This window comes from Helianthus annuus, chromosome 11 (assembly GCF_002127325.2).
Source record: "Helianthus annuus cultivar XRQ/B chromosome 11, HanXRQr2.0-SUNRISE, whole genome shotgun sequence".
In the NCBI taxonomy this organism is placed as follows: Eukaryota; Viridiplantae; Streptophyta; class Magnoliopsida; order Asterales; family Asteraceae; genus Helianthus; species Helianthus annuus.
The window spans coordinates 15,322,954-15,337,329 of record NC_035443.2 but is presented as its reverse complement, the minus strand read 5'-3'; the positions used below and the strand labels follow the sequence as shown (position 1 = coordinate 15,337,329).

Here is a 14,376-nt window from a genome sequence, read left to right as displayed (position 1 = left end):
TAATTATTAAGAGTTAATTACATAGTTAGTCCCTGTGGTTTGTACAAAATAACATACTTAGGTACTAATAGTTTAAAATCACCTTCTAGGGTATTAACTTTTCATTTTGTAACGTTTGGGGGTATTAACGTTATTTGTAGGCTTAAAATCACATTTTATTAGTACCTAAATATGTTATTTTGTGCAAACCACAGGGACTGGCTATGTTAATACCCAAGAACTTAATACCCCCAAACGTTACAAAAAAAAAACAGAAGGTGATTTTAAACTATTAGTACCTATATGTTATTTTGTACAAACCACAGGGACTAACTATGTAATTAACTCAATTATTAATTATAAGTTTTAAACTATCAATGGCTCCGATCTGTTCTTATGGTTCTTACAGTTAGCACTGTTTGTACATGATCTCGACTCTGTAAAAAACATCTCTCTATCACTAATCCTCTCATTCTCAAATTTGGTACATCACTATTGGCAATCTCAGAGCCCGATGTAATGGACGCTGAAACCCAACCTGAAAAGAAATTCTATCTGAAGTGAACGAGACGTCCAACATTGACTTGTATGAGTTCCAAATCAATCGGATACAAGGTACCCTACAAATCCCGAATATACTCTATAATCAGTACATTATTCTTTCATACAAATCGAGTTATAAATACCCAATTTATATACTATTTAAACCAAAGGGCTTATATGCCTATGTTATTAAGGTGTATGGAATAAGTGTCAATTGCCTTGAGAGGTTCAAATCTTATAGTGGACAAATGTATAGATTTAGAAGGTGCATAATTTAGCAGGTCAAAATAAGCAAAAGTCATTTGATACTAAAACTATGTTACCTTATTTTCATGATAACATAAGGCAAAAATATAGATAGTGATTTGGAGGTCAAACTTAGGTTTACAAACGAATTCAACAAACATGAACGGGGCATGCTCGTGTTCATTCATCTAATCGAATAAAGGAACGAAAATAAACACGTAATCGAATGATTTTTCTTGTCAATGTTATTCATGAAGAAAATTAATGTGTTCAAGTTCATTAAGAAAATGGTGAATGAACATAAACAGATGTAGATAGACTGACATAAACTAATAAAATGGACGTGTACTTATTTGTGCATTAGTTTATTACCCAAAGCTTGGCTCTAAAATTTGATAGGTGAAGGGGTATGGTCCCAAATCTTGTGCCAACTACATCATTCAGGCTTAGGTCGCGCGCAAGGAATCATACCCAAATCAGACCTATTTTGTACTTAAGCCATTTTCAGTCAAATGGCGCAAGCTTAAGTAGTACAGTAAGTACGAATGTCAGAGATGGTGGCCAATAGGTGCACGCTAGGTTGTGTCTAACAATGCCTCACGATGAGCAATCGTGCAAAAGACAAAAAGTACACAAGGTCACTGACGTGTCACTAATCACCGTACGCCGACCACTGCTCCTTGATCTCCATTTAAACGCTGATGACATACCCGACAACAAGGACAACTACCGGGCCACGTGGATCCATTAAACGTGCGCCAACTCCCTTTTTGCCTGCAAACACTAACGATCGTGTTTAAGGAGACAAAGGGATATTCCTTGTTGTCAACGTCTGGTCCAAAGCCCATCAGCCCATATCCGGGTTTAAGGATCGCTCTCTTGCTCTCTCACTTAATACACACACTTATTATATTCAAAGAAAGTTATTATATTCTCACGTCGGATAGTGGTTAAAGGGAGAACCCCAATCCTTCTCCGTGTAACGAGCTTCACGGTGTTGTCTTGTTTTGTAGGATCTTGCAGCAATCAATCGAGGAAGAAAGAAGATTAACCTTTATTTGACGAGACTAAACCCACAAGTTAACATTCATATTAACTTAATGTTTTTCATATGGCTCATGAGTTGATGCGTGATTGGTCAATTAGTATTACTAGTAACTAATATATAAAGTCAAACGATAAACGATACATAAACAAATGAATAAACGTATGAAACTAAATGAAAAAAGATAAATTCAACGAGCTTAAATAAATGAATATTAACAATCTAACGTAGATGATTGGACACAAACGAATGTAAGTTAATAAACAAGATGTATGATTATGTTCGTTCATTTAACTAAATGAATAAAATTAGTTGTTCAATTCGTCAATGTATTAAATAAATATAAACGAATAGTTTAAAATGGTTTATTGTATTTACGGTCCGTCACACGTTCATTCACACTACAAAAGCGTCGTTTTACGCAAATGGAAACTACCACCCTCATGGATATTATTTGAGCGACGAAATTTATCCTAGGTATTCGATTTTCGTGAAGACGTATAGTGATCCTATTGATGAAAAAAGAGCATACTTTAAGAAGGTTCAAGAGTCTTCACGAAAAGACATTGTGAAACACCCCTTCTAAATTCATGCTTGAAACGTCGCAAAACGACACTTAACCAAATCGCCAAAATAAAAATAAAAATTTGGGCATGACCCGTTCGCATTTTGAACAACTTCCCTTTTTATAATATATCAAATACTCAAATGACGACACCTTCAAAAACATAAGGAAGTTCTTAACATTTAATCTACCGATTCAAAACATCAAGTTTAAGATACTTAAGTATTCAAAAACATCTAGTTAAAATTTAAAACTTCCAAACACAACTAACTTTAACAAAAGTCTTTGACTAATAAGGTTACTACAAAATTGCGGAAGCGCATCACGGGTGATCAAGGTGTGTTCGTATCCGAGCGACGCAACGACAATCATGCGGGTGCTTTACCTACAATCATTCAACAAAATATATTAGTGTAGTAGACATAACGTTTTATCCTATCTCAATTCATATTCTCGGATTTATAAGATATATTACCAATTGATCTTATTTCATATCAATTCATTCTAGTCAAATAAACACGACTATTTCTCATTTGCTTCCAATAATCCGTATAGTACGGATCAAGGAGGATACTTTCATTAAATTCCTTCTCATCCGAACCCGAACCGACCCAATCACTATGGACCGTTACGGATTCCTACTTTCACATTCTCATTTGAGATATCTACCTTAATTGAATAACAATCATCAAAAGAAACAATATCAAAAAAACTCACCACTAAACATGTAAGTAACGAACTTACCTCGATCTTGTGCCTTTGTTTGTGATCCGGAACTAGCCCCTTCTTCTTTCGATCCTACATGAATTCGTTCTTATTTAGATCATAGCCCTTACATTCTTAATCACACTTTCAAGTATCAATGCTACTCATATAACAATTCACAATACTTTAATTTCATCATACAAATCCATTCACAATGATTTATTTAGGCAACTTAGATTATCATTGAGGCATTTCATCAAACACCTAACATGCGTACTACTTATCAAGCCTTATGTACATGTATCTTATGCATAAATTCACTAGAATACATTATCTTTCACATAATCAACCACTCATGTTCAAATATTCATTCTACACAATATAATCTACCAATACTCTATCATTCATACAATTTTATTTGAAGATTTACTCAACTAATCAACAATCTATTCACTATCATGCTAGAACAAGTGGTTTTTCCCAAAATCTTTAGTAAATCGAATTCATGCACAATATACCTTCTACATGATGATCTAACTCACATGCAATCTAATTTCATACTAATTCACGAATTGGTATAAACCCTAGTTCATCAACAAGCATCAAATTATGAGATTTATCTTACCTTATGTTCAAAACACTTGGATTAGAGAGTATTTAGGCACTAGCATGCGATTTATGACTCTAATCCTTCACAATCTTGCTGAATTTTGAGGTTGATTGATGTAGTTAGGGTTTTTCCCCTTTCTCCTTTCTCTGGTCGCGACCACACAACCAGAACATTCTGGTTTTTAATTTTACTAATTAATTTTATTTCAATGTTATAAAATGTTACACAAACAACCCTCAAGTTTGGTTTATGAACCCTTATAACCCATTCCATAATTTTATAAACTTCTTTAAATTTTAATACAATTACCACAACTTATTATATAATGCTTGTAAATGTTGAGACATCCTATTTATAAATTATGGATGTTACAAATCTACCCCCCTTAAAAGAGGTTTCGTCCCCGAAACCTTAATACGTACCAAAAAAGACGGGTAGTGCTTTCGCATTTCATCTTCAGATTCCCAGGTTAGATCCGATCCTTTCCGATGCTGCCATTGCACTAAAACTTGTCGAATGGCCTTGTTTCGTAGATGCTTTATTTTGGAATCTTTGATAGCTACCGGCTTTTCAATATAATTCATTTTATCATCCAATTCAATGTCATCAAGTGACACATGTGCTGTATCATCCGCGAGGCACCTTCTTAGTTGAGACACGTAAAACGTGTTATGGATTCCATCCAGAGCTGGAGGTAATTCTAGCCGGTATGCCACTTTACCAACACGAGCCACTATTTGAACGGTCCGATATATCGAGGACCCAATTTTCCCCGTTTGCGGAACCGTATTATTCCCTTCCACGGCGAAACCTTTAAAAACACACGATCACTTTCTTGAAATTCAATAGGCGCGCCTTCTTTATCTGCATAGGATTTTGCCTGTCTTGCGCCGCCTTCAAACGAGCCCGGACTTGATCAATCTTTTCATTCGTTATTGCCACAACATCTTTAGGCGCAAGTTCCCGTTGCCCGATTTCTCCCCAAATACAGGTGTTTACACTTTCTACCGTACAACATTCATATGGCGCCATTTTGATACTACTTTGATAACTGTTGTTGTACGCGAACTCCACCAACGTAAATGGTTATCCTAATTTCCCCCAAGGTCTATGACACAAGCCCTCAACATATCAAGCAACGTTTGTATAGTTCTTTCTGACTGTCCATCCGTCTGCGGATGGTATGCGGTACTTAGTCGCAAGTTTGTGCCCACATCTTCATGAAATTTTCGCCAAAAACGAGACGTGAATCTTGTGTCACGATCCGACACAATAGACACGGGTACTCCGTGACGAGCAATTATTTCATTCATATAAATTTCTGCCAATTTTTCGGATGTAATAGATTCTCGTATGGGTAAAAAGTGAGCACTCTTTGTAAGTCGGTCGACAATAACCCAAATAGCATCGTGACCTCGTTTCGTTCTGGGTAGCTTTGTAATAAGGTCCATGGTTATGTCTTCCCACTTCCAAACTGGTATTCTAATGACTGTAATTTACCATACGGTTTTTGGTGCTCCGCCTTCACTTGGGAACATGTCAAGCATTTAGCCACGTACTTAACAATGTCGCGTTTCATTCCAGGCCACCAATACCCTTTCTTTAAATCTTGATACATTTTTGTAGCCCCCGGTGTACCGTATAACGAGATTTGTGAGCCTCCTCTAGCAATAATGATTTCACCTCGGATAACCATGGTACCCAGATTCGGTCATACTGTCATGACGCCATCGCATTCATCTTTAATTCCCCAATTAGGCCTTTCATTCTTCCTTCTTGGATCACCATTTAAGGACTTTATTTGGGCTTCCTTGATCAACTCCAAAAGTTTAGGGGTGACAGTCATTTTCATTGACTTAACTTGTATGGTGATGGGTATTCCTTCCGGCTTAACGCATCTTCTACAACGTTGGCTTTCCCCGGATGATAAAGATTTCACAATCATAATCCTTAATTAATTCTAACCACCTTCGTTGTCTCATATTCAATTCTTTTTTCGAAGAAATACTTGAGACTTTGTGATCCGAATATATGGTACATTTAGTTCCGTACAAATAATGTCGCCACAGTTTCAACGCGAATACTACTGCAGCCAACTCTAAATCGTGTGTTGGGTAGTTACTTCATTGGTTTAAGCTGCCTTGAAGCATATGCTATCACTTTACCCGTGCATTAAAACAGCCCCCAAGCCCTGATGTGAAGCATCAGTGTATACTACAAGTCTTCTGAACTTCGGTAAGGTTAGAATTGGGCGTCAGATAGCTTATCCTTCAAGGTTTGGAACGCCTTCTCTTGCTCAACTCCCCACACAAACTTCTCATTCTTCTTGTTAGTCTGGTTAAAGGTAACGCTATTTTGGAAAAATCCTGTATAAACCTTCGGTAATACCCAGCCAAACCCAGAAAACTTCTCACTTCACTCGGGTTCTTAGGAGGAACCCAGTTCACAACAGCCTCTACTTTAGTTGGGTCTACCAAGACACCATCTTTATTAATGACGTGGCCAAGAAATTGCACCTCTCTAAGCCAGAAGGCACATTTGGAAAACTTAGCATATAACTTCTCTTTCGAAGAATCTCTAACACTTCACGCAAATGATTTGCATGTTCGGCTCTACTGCGAGAGTACACAAGGATATCATCTATAAACACTATAACAGACTTATCCAGTATGGGCCGACATACTCTATTCATCAAATCATGAAAGCGGCCGGGGCGTTAGTCAGTCCGAATGGCATTACTAAAAACTCGTAATGCCCATATCGGGTCCTGAACCAGTTTTCGCAACATCTTCTTCCCGTACACGAAGTTGATGATACCCGAACGCAAATCGATTTTTTGAAAAACCAACTCTCCCTTGCAGTTGGTCAAAAAGATCATCTATTCGAAGGGTAAAAAGGAGGGGGGGGGTTAAATTTATTTCCTTTCACGGTCAACTTGTTCAAATCTCGATAATCTATACACATGCGCATCGTGCCGTCTTTCTTTCACAAAGAGTACCGGGCTCCCCCAAGCGACACACTCGGGCGTACGAAACCCTTATCGAGTAATTCCTGTATCTGTGTCATTAGCTCTCGCATCTCATGGGAGCTAATCTATAAGGAGCTTTAGCCACTGGCTTGGCACCCGGGTTTAATTCGATTCGGAATTCCACCTCTCGCTCAGGTGGCAATCCCGGTAATTCATCCGGAAACACGTCCGCATATTCATTCACCACTTCTACTTCTCCATTTCAGGCTCCTTCTGTCTTGTATCCACTACATAAGCCAAGTAAACCTTACCCTCATTCCTTGCGTGCTTCACCGCCTCGACAATCGTGCACAGTTTTGTCTTTAACTTTCTTTCCCCACAAATGCCTTATTCGAGCCCCACTAGGTTGAGAGTACATGAATGACTTTCGCCTCGCATCGAATTTCCGCGTGATAGCGGGATAACCAATCCATCCCTACTACCACCTGAATTCCCCCAAAGTCATAGGAATGAGATCTATTTCAAATTCTTCGTTTTCTATGGTTATCTTACAATTCTTACAAATTTCACATAACAAATAAACTTTTACTATCCGCTACTTCTACTTCTAAGGGTACAGGGCATTCGTTCCTTTCTAAAAGAGGGGTAACACATAAGTTCGTCTGACACGAAAGATTTGCTAGCACCAGAATCGAATAACACATTCACGGGTATTTGGTTGATTAAGAAAATACCTGACACGACATTCGGTGAGGCCTTGGCTTCCTCGTAGTAATCTGAAACATTCTTCCCCGAGCCTTCTGATTTTCATTCTTCTTTCATCCTTCTGCCCTTGTTGTTTAAGCTTTGGACAGTCAGCTTTTACATGACCGGGAGTGAAACAATTGAAACACGTCCTCACGGGACTAGGGCACTTAAAGTAAGGATGTCCCTCCTGACCACAGTTGTAACACCCCTTCTTTCCCATTAGACATTCTCCAGTGTGAAGCTTTCCACAAGTTTTGCATGGGGGAATACTACCCTTAGATCCTCCTTTAGTTCTAGTGTCGTGCTGCTTAGGCTTCTTAGATGGATTCGTAGTTGACGGCTTTTCAGCAACTCTTTTCTCTCCTCTTTCCACTTGTCGCTTCAGTTCTATCTCCCTATCCCGGGCTAAATTGATAAGTTCACTTAGAGTTTCACACTTCGAGGGGGTAATGAACTCCCTATATTTGGCCTTCAACATTCCATAATACCGGTTTATCTTCATCCTTTCTGACTTGACGAAATCATCACAAAACTTTAACTTATCGAAGAATATGTTGGTAATTTCATCAATGGACTCATTCTGTTGGCGAAGATGCAAGAACTCATCTTGTATTCTATCAATTGCCGATTGCGGGCAATGATATTTTAAGAACAACTCTTTGAATTCCTGCCATGTTAAAGTTTGGAGTCTCACTTCCCCTATCTCTTTACTTTGAGTATCCCACCAATCTTTGGCTTGTTGCTGAAGTTGACCCGTAGCAAACATTACTTGATCTTCTTTCTCACATCGGCTACGTACAAATACAGCTTCAATGTTTGCTATCCATCTTTGACACTTTACCGGATCCACCTCCCCATTATATGAAAAGGGATTACATGCCATAAAATCCTTATATGTACACCTTCGTTCCTTACTTTTAATCCTGGACCCTTCAAGCATTTCTTTTAACTCCTCAATCTTGCTAGTCATCATCTCATCAACAACCCCCAAGACTCGGCTCTCGACTTCTTGAGCTAACTTGGGAAGGTTGGCATTCATCACTTTTTCTGCCGCTTCTATCATCTTATTATTGATTGCCTCTTGACGGGCTATTTCAGCATCATCTACATTACTTGTGTCCGTCATCTACATAAAACATTCATTATATATATTAAAATTCTCTTTTTATACATCTTTCTTGACTCATACATATTCATTCTATCGCATATTTCATTCTGTTTACTATTCATACTTTACACGTTATCATTCTTGATGATAATGTTGTATTGCTAGACCATTTCATATTAAATCATACCTTCTTTCTTATTAGACATTTTCTTTCAACCTTCTTGATGCATAATGACCTTAGCAAAGGATTACGGGGCCTTAGGAACTAATTAAAACAAACCCCATACTCAAACAAACAACATAAAAAAAAATTCAGCAATTTGATGGCCACCGTAAGCTACGGTGACCACCGTAGCTTACGGTGATGATTTGTTCTTTACGGCCCTACGCTCCTGTCTTACGGTAGCTCTAATTTGCCCAGTATCTACCGTAGCTTACGGTGGCCACCGTAAGCTACGGTAGTGCCCAGCGAAAATCACCCCTAACTTCATATTTTTGACCATTCCGAACCGTTTTCGTGCACGGTTTCAATTCTACTAACCCCTAGATATTCCAATGCACCATTTATTACTATTACTATATCCAAAACTCATTCTAACACTTTATAACTTGTAGTATTAATTACTATAAAGCTTTCTTAAAAGTTTTACCTCTATTTGCGTCTCGGAGCGAACACACCCATTCTTGCGAGCTTTCGGTTTGAGTTCGGGCACTACATCGTGTTCGAATCCCTCAAACCTAGGCTCTGATACCAACTTGAAACACCCCTTCTAAATTCATGCTTGAAACGTCGCAAAACGACACTTAACCAAATCGCCAAAATAAAAATAAAAATTTGGGCATGACCCGTTCGCATTTTGAACAACTTCCCTGTTTATAATATATCAAATACTCAAATGACGACACCTTCAAAAACATAAGGAAGTTCTTAACATTTAATCTACCGATTCAAAACATCAAGTTTAAGATACTTAAGTATTCACAAACATCTAGTTAAAATTTAAAACTTCCAAACACAACCAACTTTAACAAAAGTCTTTGACTAATAAGGTTACTACAAAAGTTGCGGAAGCGCATCACGGGTGATCAAGGTGTGTTCGTATCCGAGCGACGCAACGACAATCATGCGGGTGCTTTACCTACAATCATTCAACAAAATATATTAGTGTAGTAGACATAACGTTTTCATCCTATCTCAATTCATATTCTCGGATTTATAAGATATATTACCAATTGATCTTATTTCATATCAATTCATTCTAGTCAAATAAACACGACTATTTCTCATTTGCTTCCAATAATCCGTATAGTACGGATCAAGGAGGATACTTTCATTAAATTCCTTCTCATCCGAACCCGAACCGACCCAATCACTATGGACCGTTACGGATTCCTACTTTCACATTCTCATTTGAGATATCTACCTTAATTGAATAACAATCATCAAAAGAAACAATATCAAAAAAACTCACCACTAAACATGTAAGTAACGAACTTACCTCGATCTTGTGCCTTTGTTTGTGATCCGGAACTAGCCCCTTCTTCTTTCGATCCTACATGAATTCGTTCTTATTTAGATCATAGCCCTTACATTCTTAATCACACTTTCAAGTATCAATGCTACTCATATAACAATTCACAATACTTTAATTTCATCATACAAATCCATTCACAATGATTTATTTAGGCTACTTAGATTATCATTGAGGCATTTCATCAAACACCTAACATGCGTACTACTTATCAAGCCTTATGTACATGTATCTTATGCATAAATTCACTAGAATACATTATCTTTCACATAATCAACCACTCATGTTCAAATATTCATTCTACACAATATAATCTACCAATACTCTATCATTCATACAATTTTATTTAAAGATTTACTCAACTAATCAACAATCTATTCACTATCATGCTAGAACAAGTGGGTTTTTCCCAAAATCTTTAGTAAATCGAATTCATGCACAATATACCTTCTACATGATGATTCTAACTCACATGCAATCTAATTTCATACTAATTCACGAATTGGTATAAACCCTAGTTCATCAACAAGCATCAAATTATGAGATTTTATCTTACCTTATGTTCAAAACACTTGGATTAGAGAGTATTTAGGCACTAGCATGCGATTTATGACTCTAATCCTTCACAATCTTGCTGAATTTTGAGGTTGATTGATGTAGTTAGGGTTTTTCCCCTTTCTCCTTTCTCTGGTCGCGACCACACAACCCAGAACATTCTGGGTTTTAATTTTACTAATTAATTTTATTTCACATGTTATTAAAATGTTACACAAACAACCCTCAAGTTTGGTTTATGAACCCTTATAACCCATTCCATAATTTTATAAACTTTCTTTAAATTTTTAATACAATTACCACAACTTATTATATAATGCTTGTAAATGTTGAGACATCCTATTTTATAAATTATGGGATGTTACACATTGAGAGATGCTTAGGGGTTCTTAAACAACGCTGGCAATATTTGAGAAATCCTTGTCGTGCATGGAGCAAGCAAAAAATGAGAGATGCTATGTACGCTTGTATAATCATGCACAACATAATTTTGAAAGACGAAGGAAAGGCGATATGCCAGAATTATGTGCCAGAAGCCGTTGAAGAGGAGCATCCACAGGCGACAATGGAAGAAAGAGTGAGTAATGCGCGAGAGTTGCGTTACGAACCGTACCATTCCCAGTTAATGGTTGATTTGGTACACCACGCATGGTCGGTTCGGTATGTACCACCTGAGGGAGAGGAAGAAACGGAGGACGAGGAAGACGAAGTTGGCGAGGGTGAAGAAAGCGAAGACGAAAACTAGTGTTTTTTTTGTTTTTTTTAATTTAATCGGATATTTTTTTTTATTTCTAGTATTGTATTTTTTTTTTAATTTAATGAAGTATTTAAGTTTAAAAAAAATAATTGTGAAATGATTGAATGGGGGTTATTGGCATAATGCCCCACTACGCCACTTTTGCTATATTGCCCCAACGCTGACTAGGATGCCACGTGTCAGATAATGCTCCATGGTAAGGACATTATAACGCATTACCACTACACATGGTCTTACTAATAGATATTTATTCTGTAGGACAATTAAGAATACATGGACCCTTCAATTCCACGCTCATGTAACATTGGTCAATGGTGGCGAAAACTTCATGACCCCGAATTTGAAAAAAAGAATGCTTATGTAACATTGGTCAAAGGTGGCTAAAATCTTCGAGGCAATGATTTCCAAAAGTTGAAACATATATCATATTTGTGATTGTTTTATTTTTGTGTTTTTGTTACGTTCGAAATGTCCAAAAGTTAAAACATATATCATATTTATGTATGTTTTATTTTTGTGTTTTTCTTACGTTCGAAATGTAGATGAAAATAAGTAAAATTCAAATGTAATGGTAAAAAATCACGACAATATATTTGAAAGTCATGGAAAAGCTATATCGTTGTATAGAAAATTCAAGTTATTCAAATATAACTTACACCAAAACGAATATAAAGATAAACACGACGGCTGCGCATTACAATGAGTCAGTTAAACATAGATAAAAGACACATATAACAATGGTGTATTTAGAGATGACTATTAGACTATCCGCATCAGTGAAAGGCTATCATTTCTACAAACAGCCTAATCAGCATGCCACATCAGCTTTTCACTTATTCTTCCCACAAACACTTTTCACCCACAACAATAACATATATATCCTTCTCACAAACAACCTTATAAAAAAAAAAAGGACCCACCATTAGCCCATTCTTCACCATTCTTCCCTAAGAATTGTGAAGAATGAACACCCTCCATGTCATCCTTTACAACACCCACTAATCCATCCCTCTCACAAATGCCCTCCACATAGGAATGAACACCCTCCATGTCACCTACAAACATCCTTGATGTGGATAGTCTTAGAGGTTTAAAAAATCGAACAGTTTAAAAAAGTTTAAAACAACCGATCGGTTTAAAAACAAGGTTGCGAAAATTTCAAAATGTAGCTAAATATATCTCGTGTGGAGCGTTGGTATAAAAACGAAACTCATAAATAAATCATTGTAGATAAATATAACTCGCGTGGAGCATTGATATAAAAACGAAATCCATAAATAAATCACGTAACTAAAAGTTCGTTAAAAACTTAAAAATGATAACTTTATTAAAGTTTAGGGGTTATAGTCATAAATAAGTTAAAGAAAAAAAAACATAAACTTATTAAACTTAAACTTGATGAACTAAATGTTAAACTAATTAAAGATCATCTAAATGACAGGTAGACACTAAAAGACAATTTTTTTATGACCTCTTTTGTTATACATATAATACAACTAGGCTAGAAAGTCATCTATATGAGTTGAATAAATCTAAGCTATTATTTTTTTATGGAGCTTTTGTATCTTTGATGTCATTATCAAACAAATAATACATCGATTTTTATTGGTGAAATAAAAAATAATAAAGATTTAACAATTATAAAATTATATTTTAAGATAAAATATAATTGAAATCTTATGGCTTAGAATATTTAATAAATTATTAAAATAAGAACATTTATATTTTTAAAAAGATAATTGTTTAATTTAATTATTTTAAAATCAATATCATTTAATAGAAGTTAAGGACATTACCTATATATACAAAAAGTGAGGCACCGGTTAAACGTTGCAATTAATAAATTGTAACTGCCATACGGCACACCCACAACCAATGCCGTCTCATCACCATTTCACAACCGCTCCCAGCCTCCCATCGCATCCCTTCATCAATATAAAAAGCACGGATTCATTCAATAACCGTTCTGCTCACATATCACCAACTGACCACACTAAAATAGCAACCGTCAAAAAAACGTTGTCGCAACCGTTGCATCTCCTCCAAACAGGCACACACCCATACCCATGGTATATATACATAAACTCACACGCAAACTTTCAGACACACAAATTCGGGAAGAAGGATCTGGAGAACAACGAGTACGATTGGGGCCTTGCCCCGGAGTCACGCTGCTTATGATTTCTGTCGTTCGAAATGGGACCGGTGGCACCGCCGTCGATTCCAAAGATTATTTTGGTTCCGGTGTTCTTGGTGGCCGTTATCATCTCTCTCTACTCCCTTCCAACGCGAATCATTTATCATCAGCCGAGGGTGGGTGACCCTGCGACAACCAGATTCTGGCTAGGTTTGGTCAATTGATCAACAAACTTTTTTTTTTTTGTGAAGACATGGATGACGATGTGGAGATATGGGTGCCGGAGAGAAGCCCGGATTCAAATGACCGGTGGTTTGATGAGAGGGTGGTAGTGGTCCCTGGGTGGTGGCGATGGTGGTGTTTAGGGAAAGATTCTTTAGGTTTGTGCAATAATAAACAAACTGTGTCAGGAAAAACCATTACCCAAAGCAATTTTACTGTGGGCCAGTTTTGCTGGGTTTTGGGCAAGATCTTTTCTTTTTCGTATACATGTAAAATATCCAAACAAATAAAAACTTCTATTTTTTTGTACAAAAATAAATAGGTTTTGGTTGAATAATTTGTAAATAATCATTCCTTTTCTTTTTCTTATACATGAATCCATATTATTTTTTGAAGTATCCAGATTAACTCACAAAAATCCATTTTTTTAAGTATCCAGATTAACTCAACTCACGAAGGATTCACATCGGGTTTTGTGGGAACTCCATATTTTTTATTAATATTCTTATTTTTATCATAAAAGAAAACCCAATAACAAAGGAAAGACTTTAGGAATTCACATAATCAAACTCGGAATACATAAAACAAATAAGACCATTTTTTATTAATAGTCTTATTTTATCATAATTGCTTTATTTTTCTTAATTGTGACACTTC

At 36.6% G+C, this 14,376-nt stretch overlaps 2 long non-coding RNA genes across 3 annotated transcripts; both read right to left on the bottom strand.

Moving 5' to 3' along the window:
• Positions 1-2,683: 2,683 nt before the first annotated feature.
• Positions 2,684-3,842, bottom strand: LOC118483890. Its single transcript, XR_004872109.1, has 3 exons — positions 3,709-3,842; positions 3,123-3,176; positions 2,684-2,763 (listed from the first exon to the last, which is right to left on the bottom strand). It is a non-coding gene; the product is annotated as an uncharacterized LOC118483890 (long non-coding RNA).
• A 5,646-nt stretch (positions 3,843-9,488) lies between these two features.
• On the bottom strand, positions 9,489-14,083 carry LOC110891829. Of its 2 annotated transcripts, none has more exons than XR_004872108.1 (3): positions 13,157-14,083; positions 10,016-10,069; positions 9,489-9,655 (listed from the first exon to the last, which is right to left on the bottom strand). It is a non-coding gene; the product is annotated as an uncharacterized LOC110891829 (long non-coding RNA). The 2 variants fall into 2 exon arrangements; XR_002565584.2 differs by lacking the exon at positions 13,157-14,083 and adding an exon at positions 10,605-10,738.
• Positions 14,084-14,376: the final 293 nt, after the last annotated feature.